The sequence below is a fragment of the Pempheris klunzingeri genome, chromosome 6 (assembly GCF_042242105.1).
Source record: "Pempheris klunzingeri isolate RE-2024b chromosome 6, fPemKlu1.hap1, whole genome shotgun sequence".
NCBI classification, from domain to species: domain Eukaryota; kingdom Metazoa; phylum Chordata; class Actinopteri; order Acropomatiformes; family Pempheridae; genus Pempheris; species Pempheris klunzingeri.
The window spans coordinates 8,681,099-8,698,872 of NC_092017.1; the positions used below are offsets into that span (position 1 = coordinate 8,681,099).

Genomic DNA, 17,774 nt, shown 5'->3' on the forward strand with positions numbered 1-17,774 from the left:
ACAGTAAGCTGCATATTCAACAGTTTCTCACACTAAACTTTGTTTGTTTGTTTGTTGTACTTCTAGACTGTCCATCCATCTATTTCTCAGAAAGATACACTTGCACACACACATCAAACGTAGATAAAGACTGCACCCTCTGATGTCATCAACAGACTCAGAGTGAATCACCATGGGATTGTCAGACTCAGGACACGATTTGCATAACTTCCATTTGTGAATTCCAAACTCTTTGAACTCTGCGCAAACATTTCTAGCCAAACACACACACATACACACACACACACACACACACACACACACACACACACACACAAACACACACACACACAAACACTCACACACATCGTGGCAATGTGCAAAAATCTCATGCTGTATATGGAGTCTGTGAAAGTTCCTGGAGGTGAAACTTTCTGCCAGCTCTTGAAATAGACCCTTTTAGCACCCCATGGTCTATTGGACTTCTGGTCTCTCACAGAGAGTAGAGGGGCTATTGGCATTCACTTCCCTGTGGGGCTCCAAGTCAATACAAACCTCGCAAAACTCAGAAAAGACTGTGTGCATTTTTGAGTGTGTGTGTGTTTGTATGTGTGTATCTGAGAGAGAGGGAAAGAGAGAGAGGTAGAAGGGGGGATGTTAAAATTCAATAGTCGTTTTTCCATCTGTAAGCAGGCATCTGAATGACGTCATTTGTTCCACACATGCATTAGTTGTAAATACACTTTGGTGTGGATACGCAGGTACACACACACACAAATGTGGATGTGTGTGTGTGTGTATCTGTATGTATGTGTATGTGGTGCAGGTAATGATGGTGTGCTAAAGCAGTGTCCCACCCCGTCAGCGCCCAGCCTCTCTGTGCCATCCATCATAGTGCAGCTGCTAATGATACCAATACATACACCAGCACAAAGAGAGAGGGTCGGGGGAGTTGGGGAGAGGTGTGTGGAAAACAAAAAAGAGGACAGGGATATAGGAAGAGAAAGAGCCAGAGGAGAGGAGGATAGTTGTGGGAAAAGTGAAAGAGGCAGCTGGAAAGAAAAACAAGAATCTTGCCTTCTTTAGTGCACTGTAAGTTATGCTACATACAAAGCCCTCTCATGCCAATAAAGCTAATTTGAATTCACATTTGAGAGCAAGAGGGGAGGAGGAGGAGAGGAAAGGGAGAGGGAGCTGGTAGAGAAAAGGCAACCAGCATGAAGAGGGAAGGAAATGTGCTGTCACAGGCTGAGGAGTGAAAGACTATCTATGTGACTGGAATAGGCAATCTGATTCCCCCAGCCCTCCTCCCTCTGCTCACACACACACACACACACACACACACACACACAGTACGCACAACACTGCCCACTGCCAAACACACAGAGAAGCTCATTGCATCTTGTGTGGATTAATTTTAAAGGCCAGTGGATGCTCCTTGTTTGACTTGACCTCTTAGCTTCTCTGGAGTAAGACACAAGTCTGCACTTCTAGAGATTGTGTTTTACTTTCAGAGATGGCTCAATGGATAATTCTAAAATTCCTTTCTGTGAGACAGACGTGAATACATGTTACAACAGAAACATCAAGGGGAAGTATTCACATATTAAGCATTTTTGCTAGAGACTCTTGCAACACACTACACTAGCAACATAGTACCAGTGCTAAATTTGGCCTTTTCATGTCTCATGTCTCATGGATATTATGTGGTTGAACATGGGAGAATTTTGGTCACCATTCAAGGCAAAAAAAAGGATTCATAGAAGAAGAAATGTTGGAGAAGTGCTTTAAAAAAGAACGATAATTGCTCAAGGATCCCCTTGGTTTGTTGAAATAAAAACAGGAAAATCAAACGTTATTTTTAATACTGCATATTTCGAGAATTTCAAGCATTATTAAACAGCTCTTCAAAGTACTATAAATGTTAATGTAATAAAACCACTTGATTATGTTGCTTTAAATAACAATTAAAGGGCCCCAAAACCTGTTAAATGAGCTGATATGGGTCAATTTATTTGCTCCACATGGAAACCCTTTTTTTTTTTTTAGACTGTACCTGCTCTCTAATTAAAAATGGCTCAAGAATCGTGTTGACATATTTCCCAAAATAGGAGCTAAAATGAGATGGCGGCACAATCCATGGTTTTACCTTTGCTAAATTCATCTTTTGATGCAAAATCTGTATTTTCCAGACTACCTTTGGCTCATTCAAAATTCAGCAATATCTGCTGAGAGGGCGACTGTGACAGAAAAGGCTGGAGCACTTCTTTTTTCTTCTCATCTTATTCCCAGGACACATCATCCTCTTCACTTCCTGGAGCAAGATGAAGGCCAGAGGGGCTGTGAAATTAGCCTATATGCCTCCACCAGCTAACGGAGAACTCTGAATATGCTAATAGGCAGGAGATTAAGATATGTAGCTGGGGGCACAACCACATGCACACACATTTAAATGCACACACACACACACACACGCACACACACACACTAAAACTTTCTATTCTGTGATTATAGAGGACAAAATCATAATGGTATATTTCAAGAGCTGAGAGAGCTTTAAAGAATGTGAGTGTCTTTGATGAGGATACAGGTAATGAGGAGGGTTATTTCTTGTGTGAGGTTGAACAAAAAAAAAGATAAAAAGAGAAAATGAGAGATAAAAAAGATGTGCGTGTGTGTGTGTATAATGATATACAGAGAGCCTAGAGAGAGACTCACTAGATTACACAGGACTATCTGCTGCAGGCGGGGGACACAGGTGAGGAAATCCCTCCCTTACTTCCCTCCATCTTCCCCTCAGCCCTACTCCCTTGTTACCATGGCGCTACACAAACAGGTGCAGCCCCCCTGACCCCCTTCACCACCACCCCCCCAATCTTCCCTTCCTCGATCTCCTTTAACAATCTCCCCATGAAAAATATCATTCCTCCCATCCCTTTGTCTTGTCTCCTCTGTGTTTCTCTCTCTGTCTGATTGCTCATCTTTCTTCATTGCTCTACCTGCCTCTCTCCCAGGGCTTGCCATCTGTACAGTAACAGGTGCGCTGTGTATGTGACTGATGTGTTTGTTACCTGTAGCGCTGCCTGCAGCCACAGCCTGCACGGAGAATAGCTGCCTCTGCCTATCTGCCTCCTGACCTACTAGCTACCACTCAGTTCTCTGTTTCTTTTCCTTTTCCTCTGTGTCTCCCTCAGATGGCGACAGGATGAGGAGAGGAGCAGGAGATGAGCGGTGTAATGAGTTGGAGAGGCAGCAGCAAGCTGTCGTGTATTTGTATGTGTTTGTATACGTTTGTACCAGGCGTGCTGTGGTGGTGTGTTCACGTGGAGGAATTTGGGTAATTAGTCCCACCAGTCAATGAGTGTGCATGTATGTGTGAGCATATATGTGTGTGTGCGCGTGCGTGCGTCTGTGTGTGTGTGGTTCGCCACCTTAACTCATTAGTCTCACAGGTGAGTGATTAAACGCTCTGCAACATCTGGAAGTGTTCCTCCTATCCTCCATCCCTCCCATCTCTGCTGTTGTCTTCATTTACAGCTAAACCCCCCGAGAACTCCCCCAGCCCGCCACAACACACTCCACAGGCTGGCTACACACACCTTACGACACACACATCACTTACAGCCATGCCTCGCTCAAGAGTCTTTTTCTGACTGTAACACTGCTGGGCCCATCTATCTATTAAAGTAATGGCTTCTAGGCTTTTAAACTCAAGTCTCCATTATGGAAATGGTTCGTAATGAATGAATTAAAATATAAATGTGCTGGTTGTGCCTCAGGTACATCGCAGGGTTGGTGGTTCAACCCCTGGACCTTCTCTTCCAGATGCTGAAGAGTCCTTGAGCAAGATGCTACCATCACACTTAGAGTCTATATATGAGTCTGTAAAGGACTTAAGATAAAAGTGTAATATAAATTCAGTCCATTCCACAAGAAGAATTATTTTGTATAGAGCTGCGATGCATGCCCCGTACTTTTGAGCAGGGACACCTTCATATCAAAATAAAGCTTGAGGCTGCACCACTGATGGATTTTAAAATTATTTTGCGGTTGAAGCTTTAATTAAAGTTCGTGGTGAGCATTAGCCCCTAGTTCTCTTATAAAGGTCCTCTAATACATTTTCTCATCAATTTCACCATGTATTAGATAGGACAGCGGCCAACAGGCTCTGACTGTGATTTATCTCCTACTTCCTCACATGTTGTATGTAAATATGTGTGTTTACTATTCATAATGTAAGTGAGACGGATTGTCAGATGATTATTGGTTTACAAAGTATCTTCATCTTTTTCTATGCACTGCATTGGGGAAAATAATCGATAAAATCACCTTTTAACAGAGTGATCTGACATGACGAAAATCTCCTCTTCAACTTGAAATTGACTCTATTGACAGTGTTTCTTGGTTTATTAACCTTGTGCTGCTGCGGCTTTTATGTTACAGCCACAATATTCAATTCAGAGTGCAGCCATGTTGGGGGTGTTACAGATGTTACTTGGTAAAACCGAGTTAGATTACTGGTGCGATTTTTATGGAGAAGTCACTTGAGGGATTATTCAGACATGAGACGGACACGTAAAACCACATTTACGTGATGAAGTGCATGTTTAAAAGAGGCTTATGACACTCAGAGATGAGATGGAAAAAAGATCAGGCCATGGGGGTAATGAGGGATGACTGTATCATATTACCACTCTTACATCCATACATCCAGCCAGTGCACCAGTAACACAAACATATATACTGAATCACACACCTATAGTCACAGTAGGAGGCAGATTGTCATACAGAAAAACATGGAGGAAGCCACAGCAGCCCCCAGTTAGTCATTTCATTAACAACACAGACAGCCACAGCAGCGGGCAGAAAGTCATATGGCCAGTTGGACAGGGCTGCTTTGATAGTATTATTGTGTGCGTGTCCCTGAAGGCTGAGAAGTGATGGATGTCAGTAGTGTAGGTAATAAATTGCAGAGGTCAATCCACTCTGTTGAAAAGGTCCGCTCTCAGGGAAGGCCACCTGATAGACAATATGGGTTTCAAATATTCCCCTCAGCACACATTTCCATTCATTCCTCGGGCCTCCGTTTATCAGACTTGGGATCATTAAGTTGTTCTCTCAAGAGAGCTCTGGTCCAAGGCGGCGTGAGGGGATCACAGTAAGAACTCATTTGAGGGGCGATTTACAGCAAAGGCCAAGGTAAGAGTCTGTTTTCTCCAGGCGAGCCGAGACTCTCCAGAGAGGGGGCAGAGAGAGAGCGGGAAAGGTGAGACAGTGGACTCATCGCCAGCTCTGAAACCCATTAGACATCCACACAAACGCATGAGGACACATGCACGCGCCAGGTGTCAGGATGCAGGCGAGGGCTGGGTGAGGTGAGCTGGCCAGATCACAGCAGCAGGTAGTATGACTAATAACAGGAGAACTCACTGAGGCACACTGAGGCAATCACAATCATTTCTCACCTCGCTTCTCTCTGTCTCCCACTTCCCTGCTGCTCCGTCTTTATTCACCCTCATGTCATTCACTTCTTTCCCTCTCTGGATGGCTCCATTTTAAACACATGCCTCAAATAGTACCTTTTTCTTCTGACCTCACTTTTCATTTCCTCTTTCTTGTGCCCAGAAGGACATAGGATATTCAGAACGGCTGCTGTGGCACTTTGCTGCTATATGGCGCGAAAAAGTTGCTTGAAGCGCACACTCCTTACAGACACACTCCACACAGGAAAGAAGAGTCCTTCTATGCCTGGTCTGCCCACTTGCGTTCATTAAATCGCAAGGGAAAATATGGGAGGGGAACATAAAGGATGAACAGTCTCTCCTCACTTTAGAAGTATCTCTTTTACAGTGCAGCTGCTACATAAGACTGAAGCAATGTGAAGCCACAAACTGCAGGGAAAAAAAGGCATGTGTGCCATTTGAAACCACACGCATGTACACATAAACATGCACCAAATATGGTGGTCCAGTCATCCACATCATATTATCAACTTAAAAATAAGCCCCTGACAAATACTTCTGCCAGCTCCAGCCATGGCTATTAAGGGTGTGTGTGATTGAAACCATCAAATCAGTTCACAGTCATTTAATCTTGCAGCTCTTAGATCTTGCCTATTCCATTAAGCCAGCTTTATGTGAGCATGCAAGCATACACACACACACACACACACACACACACACACAAATAGCATGAGTATAGGCCCATGGTTGAATGGGTGGTCTTTTAACACCCTCGTTCCCAAAAAGTACTTATCATACTAATCAGCCCTAAGACTGCTATGGATAGAGAGGAGTCGTTATCTGAAGACATTTCCTGCTAATTGAAGGCCGCCTAGAAATAATGTTCAGAGAGAGGGAAAGGGAAAGTATGTAAGTGTGTTTGTGCGTGTGTGTGTGTGTGGGGGGGGGGGGGGGGGGGGGGGGGGAGATGGGTCATGGTGTAAGCGTAGGGGGGCCATCAAAAGCACTTTTACAATGAAAAGAAATAATTTAGCCTTCAGTTACATGTCCTCTTCCTCATTTAAGTCTGAGTGTGTGCATGTGTGTGTCAAGAGTGTGTGACGCCAGCAGCCCAGTAGAGTGTGTCGGCCTAGTAGATGCTCAGTGGAACTCAATCAAGGAGCGCAAATGACCTGAGAGCGGGTGATTGAATCCTTCATTCGTCCTTAAAGACCCCATACTGACCACCCATCCAGACAGAGAAGACTGCTGGATCCTTGAATCTGCTAATGCACTTTCAATCCTTATTTATTAGTAATGCCCATCTGCTATATTTGGCATCCAGTGTCTGGTTTGTACACTGAAGATACTTGAAACAAAATTGATTATTTTCACACAGAATAAAATGACTCCCTGATAGGTGAAACTTTTGACAGTCCTACCAATCCCACTGAGAGTCAACACCCAAAGATGTGGCTCTCACTGATTTGATTTGACAGTCAAACTATGCAAGTTGATGTAAAACAACACTTCTGGCATAGTAGCTTACACAAGCTAAAATCTAAAATGGTGCAGAGCCAAAGGAAACAAGCAGCTACAAGCAGGCAAACTAATTTTAAGCCAAAGACATCCACTTATTCTCAGCCGTTAGTGGGTCACATCGGAAACAAAAAGTAAATATTGAACTTGCATTGAACAGGTGGAGGGATGGAGCATTCTGATGGGATATTCATGTTGCTTTGTTTCTGCCAGATAAGTGGGCAATTGTTTGCCAACAGTCACAGGCTGAAGATCTTGATAAGCTGATATATCATCAAAGCTCCATACTGTGAGTTTTGTTCAGGGTATTCTATCCACCAGCAGTCAAACGATGCTTGATGCAGTTTTAAGATACTTTAGGCTTTAATAAATTGAATATCACAGTACTTTATTTTCTGTAAATAACGTCTAATAAATATATCCTCACTCACACTAAAGCTCCACTTTTATAGCTCAGTTTAAAGTACAAAGCCATACTAACTAGCTCTGGGCTGATTTTAGCGAAAAATTCACAGCAGTTAAGTGAGGACTGATTCATTTTATCTGTATTCCTAATGCGTATTTATGCATCTGTGGCTCAAATCCTCTTATACAAGTGCCAGTAAACACCATTTAAAAGTGGAAAAAAAATTAAAATACTGGCACTGGAGGAATATATGTTGGGTCATTGGTAGAGAGATGATTGTGTGTGTAAGAGACTATGAACAACATTACATAGGCTATAAATATATTAAGGAAACTACTTTATGTGTTACTACAACAGCACTTAAAGAATAAAAAAAAAAAAAAAAGAGTCCAAAGCTATAGCAATGAGTCATCATTTGAGCTGTTAATGAACTGATTAAAAAAATGCTGCAGCAGCCAGTCAGAGTACTTTAAATGTATTAAGTGCCTGTTCTTAAGTTGCATCTATATAACAAAAGAATAAATATGAACCTGTGGTCCATGAGTGGATCACTGCTTATGGATTCTGATTACCTTCATCTATGGAGATGCATAGGATTATTTTACCTTTGCGAGTCACTGTATCCATTTGGATTTTCATGAACACTGTAAGACCGTTGGAGGGTTAAGGAAGAATAAATCAATCTATTCTATAGTGCGGTAGTGGTAGGTAATAAGAGAGCTAACCGTAAATTACTGGTGCTGAAAAGTGAAAAAAAAAAAAAAGTTTTCCGGATTGTTGTATATAAACATTGCAAACCTCCAAAATCTAGTCCAGCGGTATAAGGACAACCCAAATTATGAGGCGAAAATTTCAGGCACAGGCGTGATTATGTGTAATTCTTAATAAGAAGAAATGGTAACAGTTGGTGAAATTCAAATTCACCAACAAAATTCAAATTTTGATTGCTGGTACAATATACTCTGTACTAAGTAAAAACTAGTTTAAATGCATTAAGTCTGTTCATTCATAATCTGCCACCCCCTACCCTCAAAGGTTACAGTGGCAGAAAAAGCAACTGACCTCTGCACAGCAGGTCCAAAATGGCCTACAGAGACATTAACTGGAAACGTGACAGACTCCATTCAACCTGCAATGAGTGTGTGTGTAAAATGCACACTGGGAGCTAGTGTGATGGGCAATGAGAGAAGCAGCGCGTGTCCAAGTTTTTACATGTGCACAAATGTGTGTGTTCATACACGAGAGTGTTGACGAGCCAGCGTGGAGGATAAATGGCTGAGGCTGAGCAGTGAAATGGCCACTCGTGGCTCTGCAGCACCATCGACATTGAGAAGCTGCAGTTATTACTCACCTCAGTCTCAACCTCCTCTGTGCTCCTACCCTTTTATGCCTCAGTTCATTTTCCTCGCATACATACAGTAAGAATTTTATCCATTGTTGTGCTTATAAAAAGTCTCTTTGCAGATTTATATAGAAATGGCATAATTTAATTTGTTTTGCTGTGGATTAGTATATAAAATGCCACAAAATACGCTCTAGCTGAAAAGGGTTGTGTAAAACATCAGTTACAGGTAGAGTCCAGTAAGCAAAAGTATAAGAAGCACTTAAACCAATGCCTCAGAGGTTTCCACTGTTACTTTAATGCTCAATGAAAAAAAAAACGCATCCCATTCTGATCATTTTTATGTTTCTACCTTAATTGAAACTTAACTTGGTTTATGGTTCGAGCAGATTTCATGACCCGTGACACCGCATAAAACTCCATTCTGTGATCACAAAAGTGCTTGGGTGCGACACTCAAGTGCTGAGTGCCATGAACTGAAGCATACAAGTTTGCAGATGAGGGGTGAAGTACATGCACGTGTTTGTGTGTCATGCATGAGTGTATGTAAGTGACAGTGTACGTCTGAGAGTGTGAGCTCAGCAGGCTGAATGCACCAGTATCTGGCCGCCTACCCGCTCCACAGTGAACGCTGTATGAGCCTGGCACCAGATGCTCATGGGAGGCAGCTTGGGATGTGGTTGCGGCCCAGGGACAGCTCTTCTACCCTGGACACAGATGCCAGACTCAGCCCCACTCCCTCCCCGTTTCATCTGCTTTAACAGATGTCTGGCACACAGGGCAGCCCGACCATCGCCTGCGAAGAACTGAATTAGGTTACCAGCACCTTGTCTTTCAAAACAAGACAGGGTCAGACAGGCTTTGTCACTTCCACATGACTGAGAAGACTACTGCAAAGCCCCTGCCATGCAATAAGTTACCATACTGTGAAACATCACTGTGAATTAGGTGCAGTGAAGACAAAAGCGAATGATGGATATTGAATTGTGGCTAATCTTTACAAACATAGAGAGTAAGGGAGAAACAAAGGGGAGAATCATGGGATGGTTAAAAATTCATTAGTGAGCAGCCACTGAAAAGCACAGATGGAGAGAAAGCAAGAGAGAGACAAAGAGGGAAAGAAAGAGCGGGAGAAATATAAAGAGGAAATCCTCTAAGGAAAACATCTTTCCACTCCCGTCTCCGTCTATTTCTTTCTCTAACTTTGTTGCAGTCTCACAGTGAGTGTGGAAGTCAGTGGAGTCGTTCCACAGGGAAGTGTAGCTAACAAACCCCCCAGCAAAACTGAGAGCCCACTCCCCCTCTCCCTACATGCATTCATTATCTATTGTATTACTTGAATAAAGAATATGGTACAAGACCAGGCATCTCCACCGCTTTCTACATAGCTGGATGAAAGGCAGAGAGCACAAATTAAAATGTAATTTATTATGCTTTGTTTGCCGTTTTCTCTCCACAGCACCTAAAATGTCAAAAGAAGCATGTAATACTGCTTGGGTCTGCTGAGGCACGGCACAGGGCACAGCAACTCACTGGTGTGTGTGTGTCTGTGTCTGTGTGTGTGTCTGTGAGGTTTGTGGCAGGGGGGTGGTCTGGGATCTTGACTTCTGGGGAAATGAGAATGTAAGGCATTGAATTAATTGAAGTGTTAATGTGCTGTGACTCCACTGTGGTGCATGGCCATGGCTCTATGTGTGTGTGTGTGTGCGCGCGCGCACGCACGCACGTTTACCTCCTGCAAATGCCTGCTCTGAAGTGCTTTTGTTTGCTGTGAAAACTCATTAACAAAGTGAACACCTTTGCGATTTCACCCCAAAGTGGTGCTTACTGGAGAAGGACGAGGCCAGACGTTTAAAGGATGTAAAAGAAAATGGAAGAAAATGTGATGATGATGATGTGAAATGCTAATGGTGATGTGAGCAGGGCAGAAAAAAGCAGGAACTCAAGAGTCTCAGTACCAGATTCAACATTTCATCTGAAACAAGAGGATCCCCGAAGCTACGCCACAGGCAGAGAGATGGAGGGAGAGACAGAGAAAGAGACAGAAATGTTGCGAGTGGTGCAGCGATGGTGAGAAAAACAGAGACAGCAAGAATAGGCCAGATATGGAGAACCAAGCAAAGGGCTACAAAGAGGCTTGGTGTGATGAAAAAATAAAGCAGCTACCATGATGGTTCATTAATTTTGAGTCTGATAGTGAAAACCTGCATACAGCCAGTTATCTACTGTTACTGTGAACATTTGTGAGCTTCAGTATATAAAGTACATATATAGTATAGTATGTGGTCCATCTTCAGATGTAACTTTATTAAAACCAGCTGCTCTGACATGCCCACACCCTTATGATTGTAAATACATAGTTGTACAGTTCTTGCTTAGTGATGCATATAGATTGCAAGACTTATATCTAATACATAAGGAAAAGAAAAATATAACTTTATACAATGTTTCCTTCTGTTTATCTGCTTATTCCATTTCACAGTCACAGCGCTGTGTAAAGCTGAGAAGTGCTGCAAAAGCAGAGCATGCCAAACCCACGCAGCAGTCTTTTTGCAGTCAAGCATAAGGGCAGCGAAAAGAGTGAGTGTTTTGTGCGTGTGCACTGTTGTTATGTCTGCAGATGCTAATCCCAGTGGTGTGGACAGATTGCGAGTGTTTTAAGAAGATTACAGATTACAGACTGCAGAGGCAGATTAGCTCACAGCTCGATCTGCACCTCTGGATGGATGGCTGTGCTCCCTCGCGGGGCACACATCCCCACAATTCTCTGTGGGGGAGTGTGTGAGTGTGTGTGTGTGTGTGTAACGCGCTTTAGTGTGCCTGTTTGTATTCAAGAGGTAATCATGATTGCTGGTAATGACAGTTCTGAGCACATTTGGCGTCTTCAGGTTCCTGAGTGATGAATACTGGCTGCCAGGTATCACAAAAATACATCCCATTTCCCTTACAGTGAATAAAGGCCAAGGATATACTGTTACATATATACACACATACTGTACTCCCTGTGCGCTGTAAAGATATTCTCGATTCCAATTATATCTGAGAATGTCATACACACACACACACATGCAGGATGTGGATCAATGGTAAGGGCAACCAGCCGAAAGCCAGTCAATGCTTCATTTTTCTGTAACAGTGGAACCCCCTTCTGAAGAAATATCAGTATTTAACAGTTTTCAGCCGGTTTAAAATCCATAAGCAGAGCAGATATAAATTTCACAGATATTTCTTCTTTTGTTCTTTTATTACCGTTTTCATTACGAAAGAATTCTACCTTTGACATGGCTGCACATTTAAGAAGGACAGAGTGCTTTGCAGCATCTGTAGTTCATACTGAGGAGAAAATAACCCTGGTTCAATCATGAGTCAGAGCTGTGCTGAGACACCCCCGGTGCACTGGACTCAACTTACAGAGGTGAGGGGAGAAAGGGTAGCGTGCAAAAGGCCTGAGTAGGAGGAAAAGTGCACAGTTGTTGTATAATTCCAGATGTAGCCAAAAGGAGAATAACAATGACTGCGTGTTTTAATACTGGACATGTCTGATTCTCCTGCTGATGGGGAGCACAGGTTTGTCGAGCTCTGTGTAAAAAGGTGCACAGCGCTGAGGAGAAGCTCTGAATATGAACCACATTTACAAAGCAGTTCACCTTTGAATTGAAAATGTCATTTTAGTTGTATCTGCATTTTGAATAATCACCCAGGTGTTAATCGAAACAAATAACTGTAGCTGATCTAACGCATGCCATCAAATTCTCTACCTTATAAAACTGTCAATTAAAAAACAAGCCGGTACAAAATGAACCCAAAAGCAAGTGAACCTGGGTCGTAAATGGCCTGAAGGGAAAGGAATCTGAATTCAGAGTCATGTTGTGACTGTCAAGTTGGATATAATGAGAGCCAAAAAAAAAAAACATTTTAAAAAGACATTCCCATCAGGCTTCCAGGTCAAACAGGAAAAGAAAAGAAAAAAGGCAAGAAACTGAATGTCAGTTATCTTCATGCACACGTTCAATTCCACTGCAGTTGTCTGCTTGCTGTTTTCACTGCAGCTGATTTTAAGAAATACCACTGAGACACGGCTGGTGTGGAGTCGAGTAGGTAACTTGAATAGGCTGACGATTTATTGTAGCATTGAATTGTATCCATAGCAACAAGTGTCACCGAGGTGCCTCAGCAAAGTAGGCAGCAACGGCAATGATAAGCTGACAGTTCAACTCCATGGTGTAAAACGGTTATTTTCACTTTTTGGTTTCGAGCAAGAAATGCCTTCATGTCTTACTGGCAGGTTCTGTGGTCCTGTTGGATCCAATTTATGTTAAGTTGGACCTGAGTTGGAACTGGACCCAGTTGGGGCCAAGTCCTCTGGGACACCAGAGCGCCTGAAAACCAAAGGCCACTACACTTCCATGGGTTCAATGGCCACTGACCACTGAACCCATGGAAGACACTGACACTGACCACAGTCAAAGAAAGGCCTTGAGCTTGGTGTAAATCTTTGCAGATGGTGCTTTACATTTTACAGCTTGTTTTTTTCATGCAAACATTTACATGGTGAGGAGTTTCTGTGTAGCATCAAACTATTCCAAATAAAAACAACACTTTCCAAATATCAGAGGTGCTCCATGTCTCCAACTGAGAAGAACATTCAGAGTTTGAAGCTGGTAAAAGCTTTGGGGCCAGTTATCTCCATGTTCCAATGATTCCCTGATGTCAAGACCACACAGCCTAAAAGAGCTCTTTCCTGCATAAGACTTAGTCCAACGTCTATTCAAACGTTGGAGAGACCTGCTATCCTGCATGGGAACAACATAAACTGCAAGAGGCAGGCTGGGAGGTAGAAAGTGACAGAGAATGGGGAGAAAGGAACCTGAGACTGCAGACGGAGCAGACGGAGATGAGAACTGAAAGAAGGGGAGCGAGACCCTTCAACAGTCTTTTCTTTCAGGGTTTCCACAATACTCATTTAAACTGTGGGTTACTATGGCGCCTTGGAGTCGCCTGCTGGGCCCAGGCAGGCAGAAGTAAGAGGTCTGTTTGGCAGCAGTGAAAAAAGTACTGAAATCCTTCAACTTAAAGTAACAGCACTACAATATAATGATTCAAAAAATGGCATACATTCAAATTTCTACTTTAAAAAGTAAATAAGTAAGAACTCAGGCTGCTATTGATTCATCTACTGCACGCTCTGCATAACAAGTCATATTTTAAAGTTGGTAGTGGACGAAAGGGCACTTTTTTGGGTTGCAGTTTAACCTGTGGAGATGCATCATACCTAATGAGGTCAATGTACGTTTTACATGTGGAATCTGAATATGCAGAGTAATGAATAACAACAGGCGTTAGAGTAATGTGGTGGAGTAATAAGTACAATGTTCCCATCTGGCATGCAGTACAATACAGATACATATGAAGTGCTACAAACTGGAAACACTCATGTAAACTAACAGAATAGAAGAGCGGCTGTTCAGTGAAAGTACACATGGAGGTGATTCTTTAAGAAAAGCCCACAAATACTCAGCGAGGAGTAATTTTACTGCAAATGGAGTCCCATTTTAAACGTGTACACATGATAAAACTTGTTCAAACACACACACACACACACACACACACACACACACACACGCCAAATGCAAATATAAAGCTGATGCAGGTTGTGTGCCAGACAGAGAGAGGGGGGGGGGGGGGGGGGGCCTGCAGAGCACCACAGCTTCATGATTAATGCGGCTTTTAGCTGCAGCGGAGCCTGGGCCCCCCCAAAGCAAACTGACCGGGTCGCCCATTCAGCTCTGCTCCCCTCTGTCGCTCCCTCTCTTTCTCCATCAGCCCCAGAACCCAGTGACTGAGAACCGCACCATTACATTTCTGCACCAGCTCCTCAACATCCGTGTAACCTCCACTGTGCCGCGTCTCACTTCATTTCACTTCACTCCCACTGAGAGCCGACCCTCCAAAGTGGACAAAACCCCACACATCAGGAGCATTATTTCAACCAGCCTCCGTGCATAGAGGAGCGTGAAATAAAGTAAATAAAGCTGTGTGTCCATACACTGAGTGCAGTGAGGTCACATAAACACAAGAGTGAACCCAGTAAAGGCTCATTCCAGTCAGAAGAATTAGGAAAATGCAGTCGAAAGTATGAGGTTACTATCAAGTCACCGTGGCCCATTAGATCTTCTCGGTGAGGAAGAGGAGCAGACTGTGAAGACATTGGAGTGCACGTTAAACCGCGCGGGTGTTTTATCTGAGGGGATAAGTGGTAAAAAAAAAAACTTGCGAGGATTTTTATCACTTCATAGAAATAACGTGGTGCTGAGTCTCTGACAGAGGAGGCACAAGTAGCCGGGGGGGGGGGGGGGACAGGTGCCAGATGCAGCAAAGCACTGTCTGTCCTCCCGCCTAACGACACACACAAACACACAACCCCTGACCACTATGTATCAGTGAGGGGGGGCACTCCCCCACGCCGGCCCAACACACACACACACACACACACACACACTAAAATCCCGTTGCACCAGCAGCAGCAGCGATAGATAATTCATTGCAGTGATCGGAGCAGAGCGCACTGAATCCACAGGCACCTCCAAGACCCAAACCCACTAACTGTGACACACCGATCTCAAAGTAGACACTCCGTGGACCCGGAGCCACGGGGCCGGGAGGGATCCGCCACATGTGCTGGGTCCGCTCGGGCTGCTTTGCACTGGCGCACTTACCTTTGCACTACAGCGAAAATGAGCACAGTTAGTTCCCATTTTGTGAAAAGGCTTTAGAATCCATTCATTGGCGTGTATCTCCTCCTGGTTTATTCAGACATCCACAGTGTGTTTCAGCAGGGGGAGTAATCCAGTTTTCCATCCCGGGGAGAGCGCTTGCAAGCTTCGTTACATCTTTTTCCACAATCCCCACAAAACTATGCCAGGCTTCTTTCAGCGCGTTTTTTTCCCCTCCGCGCTCCTCTGCCCCCTCTTCTTTCCTCTCCCTCTCTCCCTCTCTGAGGTTGCCTGGTTACCTCTTTTCTGTAGGCTGGTTCAGATCGCCGGCCGGCAGCCAATCACCAGGCTGGGTTCGTCTTAACCCCTCCACTGCTGAACTGTCCTGATTTCCAGCTTTCAAGGAGTGAGAGAGGAGGGTGGTGAGGAGCAGGAGGAGGAGGAGGAGGAGGAGGAGGAGGAGGAGGAAGCACTGGGTGATTGTGGAGGATTTGGAAAATGTATATGAACCAAATTAGAGTGAGCAAGCAAAGGTGAAAGGAGAGAGAAAGGGGGGTGGGGGTGGGGGGGCTGATGGGTGAATTTGGGTTTGAAATCCAAAGTTGAGGAGGAGAAGTCAGCAGACTTGAGTGTGTCAGAGAGTGTGTTGGTTGTAGTTTGGAGGCTGTTAAAAGATGACTGTAGTCCAGAGTTCATCATCATCATCATCATCATCATCACACCCTCTACACACTCACACACACTCATCCAGTCATGAATGCACGCAAGCAGTCGTCATGCTGCAGCCGTCATTCAGCACAGACTATTGATTGGCTGACCACCAGCTCAGTCGTGCAGCCTAAATCGTGTGTGTGTGTGTGAGTCATGGACTTGGCAAACCCACCATGGTGTCTAACCCTCTTATCGTGAGTGGGAGCTCTCTTATAAAAGTTTTTGGAACTAAGAAGAAATGTTTTAAAAAAGAAACGAGACATAATGTCTGCCTAAAAACAGAGGGCTGCTGCTTCCTTACTGTTGTTCATTGATTAATCAGCATCAGACTGACAAAAGAAAACTTGAATACACGAGCGTGAGACAAGTATGCTGACTTCACTGAAGAACAGCATTCTGCCATTTCATCCCTTTCCTCCATTCTTCCTAAAGCCTTAACCTTGTGCAGCTTGCCCCCTCTAATCCACGCCTCTTTTCACTTTTCTACCCCTCCACCCCTGCCTTTCTCCTCCACTTCCCCGCCTCAGATCATCCTCCCCTCTAGATGTGTGCTGCTGTCAGGGCTTTGGGAGCGTCAGCGTGGACACAATTCCTCTGATCTCGGCAAAGACTGGAAGACACTCAGCAGACTTCTGACTAAACCTCTTCTTCCACATTAAACCACGGACGTAGGCCAAGGGGTTGGGTGTCAAGGAGGCAGGGAAATCAGATATAAGAATTATATATAATAATATATTCTTGTTGAGAGAAATTACAGAGGAAAGGTTTAGTGAGCAGAGATTCACAGCACTATACAGTCTAAGATTTCCTCTTGGTGTACAACAACTTTACGATTAAAACTTTATCCAAATTACTTAAACTGTGTTCAGATTGACATGGGCATTGCTTGAAAAAAAATGCAGCTCCCTCATTCATTTCAATGAGGTCACTGCTGCCAGTTTACAGAGGAGCTCTGGCAAAAAAAACAGTGTTGTCCAGGAAACCTGACTCATCTTCTACTACACACACTGCACTTCTAACACACTGCACTGTCCATGTTAGAGTACTTTGTAACATGAATGGGTGATTCTTAATAAGTGGTAATTCATGGGAAATGATTGTCAACGAGATAACTTTCAAGAGTTCTTCCTCATAGAAGCATCATAAATATTGGAGAATGTTTGTCTTGCATTTACATTGAAATTGTGCCAATGGTAGCCTCATTACTAATGATACTTATTCAAACATATTTAAACATGTTTTTTTTCCTTTGTTTATGTTATTATCGGTTTTGTTCTGTTGACTGATGTAGTTCACATAGTTTTTTGTTGTTTGTTTCTTGGTGGTGTCCTCAATTGTTGTAGTTGTGCCTTGGCGACACATGTTAAATGTCATGAAGCCTATCGAATTTAATTGGACTAAATCATACGGATTTGTGCAGTGTTTTTCGTATGTGATCCAATAATCAAACTGCCCTTTGTGAATTGTGTTATATCACCTCATCTGTCCCTTAACCAAAGCAGTCCCTTTTCTTGGCCGTTTTTGGTCAATCAATCTGTTATTTTTCTCCATCATTGTTGGTTAGACTTACTAGTTAAACAGCTGCATAGAACTGAGTCTAGACCATTTACAGTGGTGGCTACAAGGCAAAATATGGATCTTTA

General features: G+C 43.6%; 1 protein-coding gene across 1 annotated transcript in view; it reads right to left on the minus strand.

Moving 5' to 3' along the window:
• Positions 1-15,644, minus strand: part of dab1a (DAB adaptor protein 1a) — a 69,912-nt gene extending 54,268 nt beyond the window's left edge. Inside the window, exon 1 of the mRNA XM_070831992.1 lies at positions 15,424-15,644. The gene's annotated coding sequence lies outside the window, so the exon portion shown is untranslated. The remainder of the gene's footprint in view (positions 1-15,423) is intronic.
• Between the last annotated feature and the right edge of the window lie 2,130 nt (positions 15,645-17,774).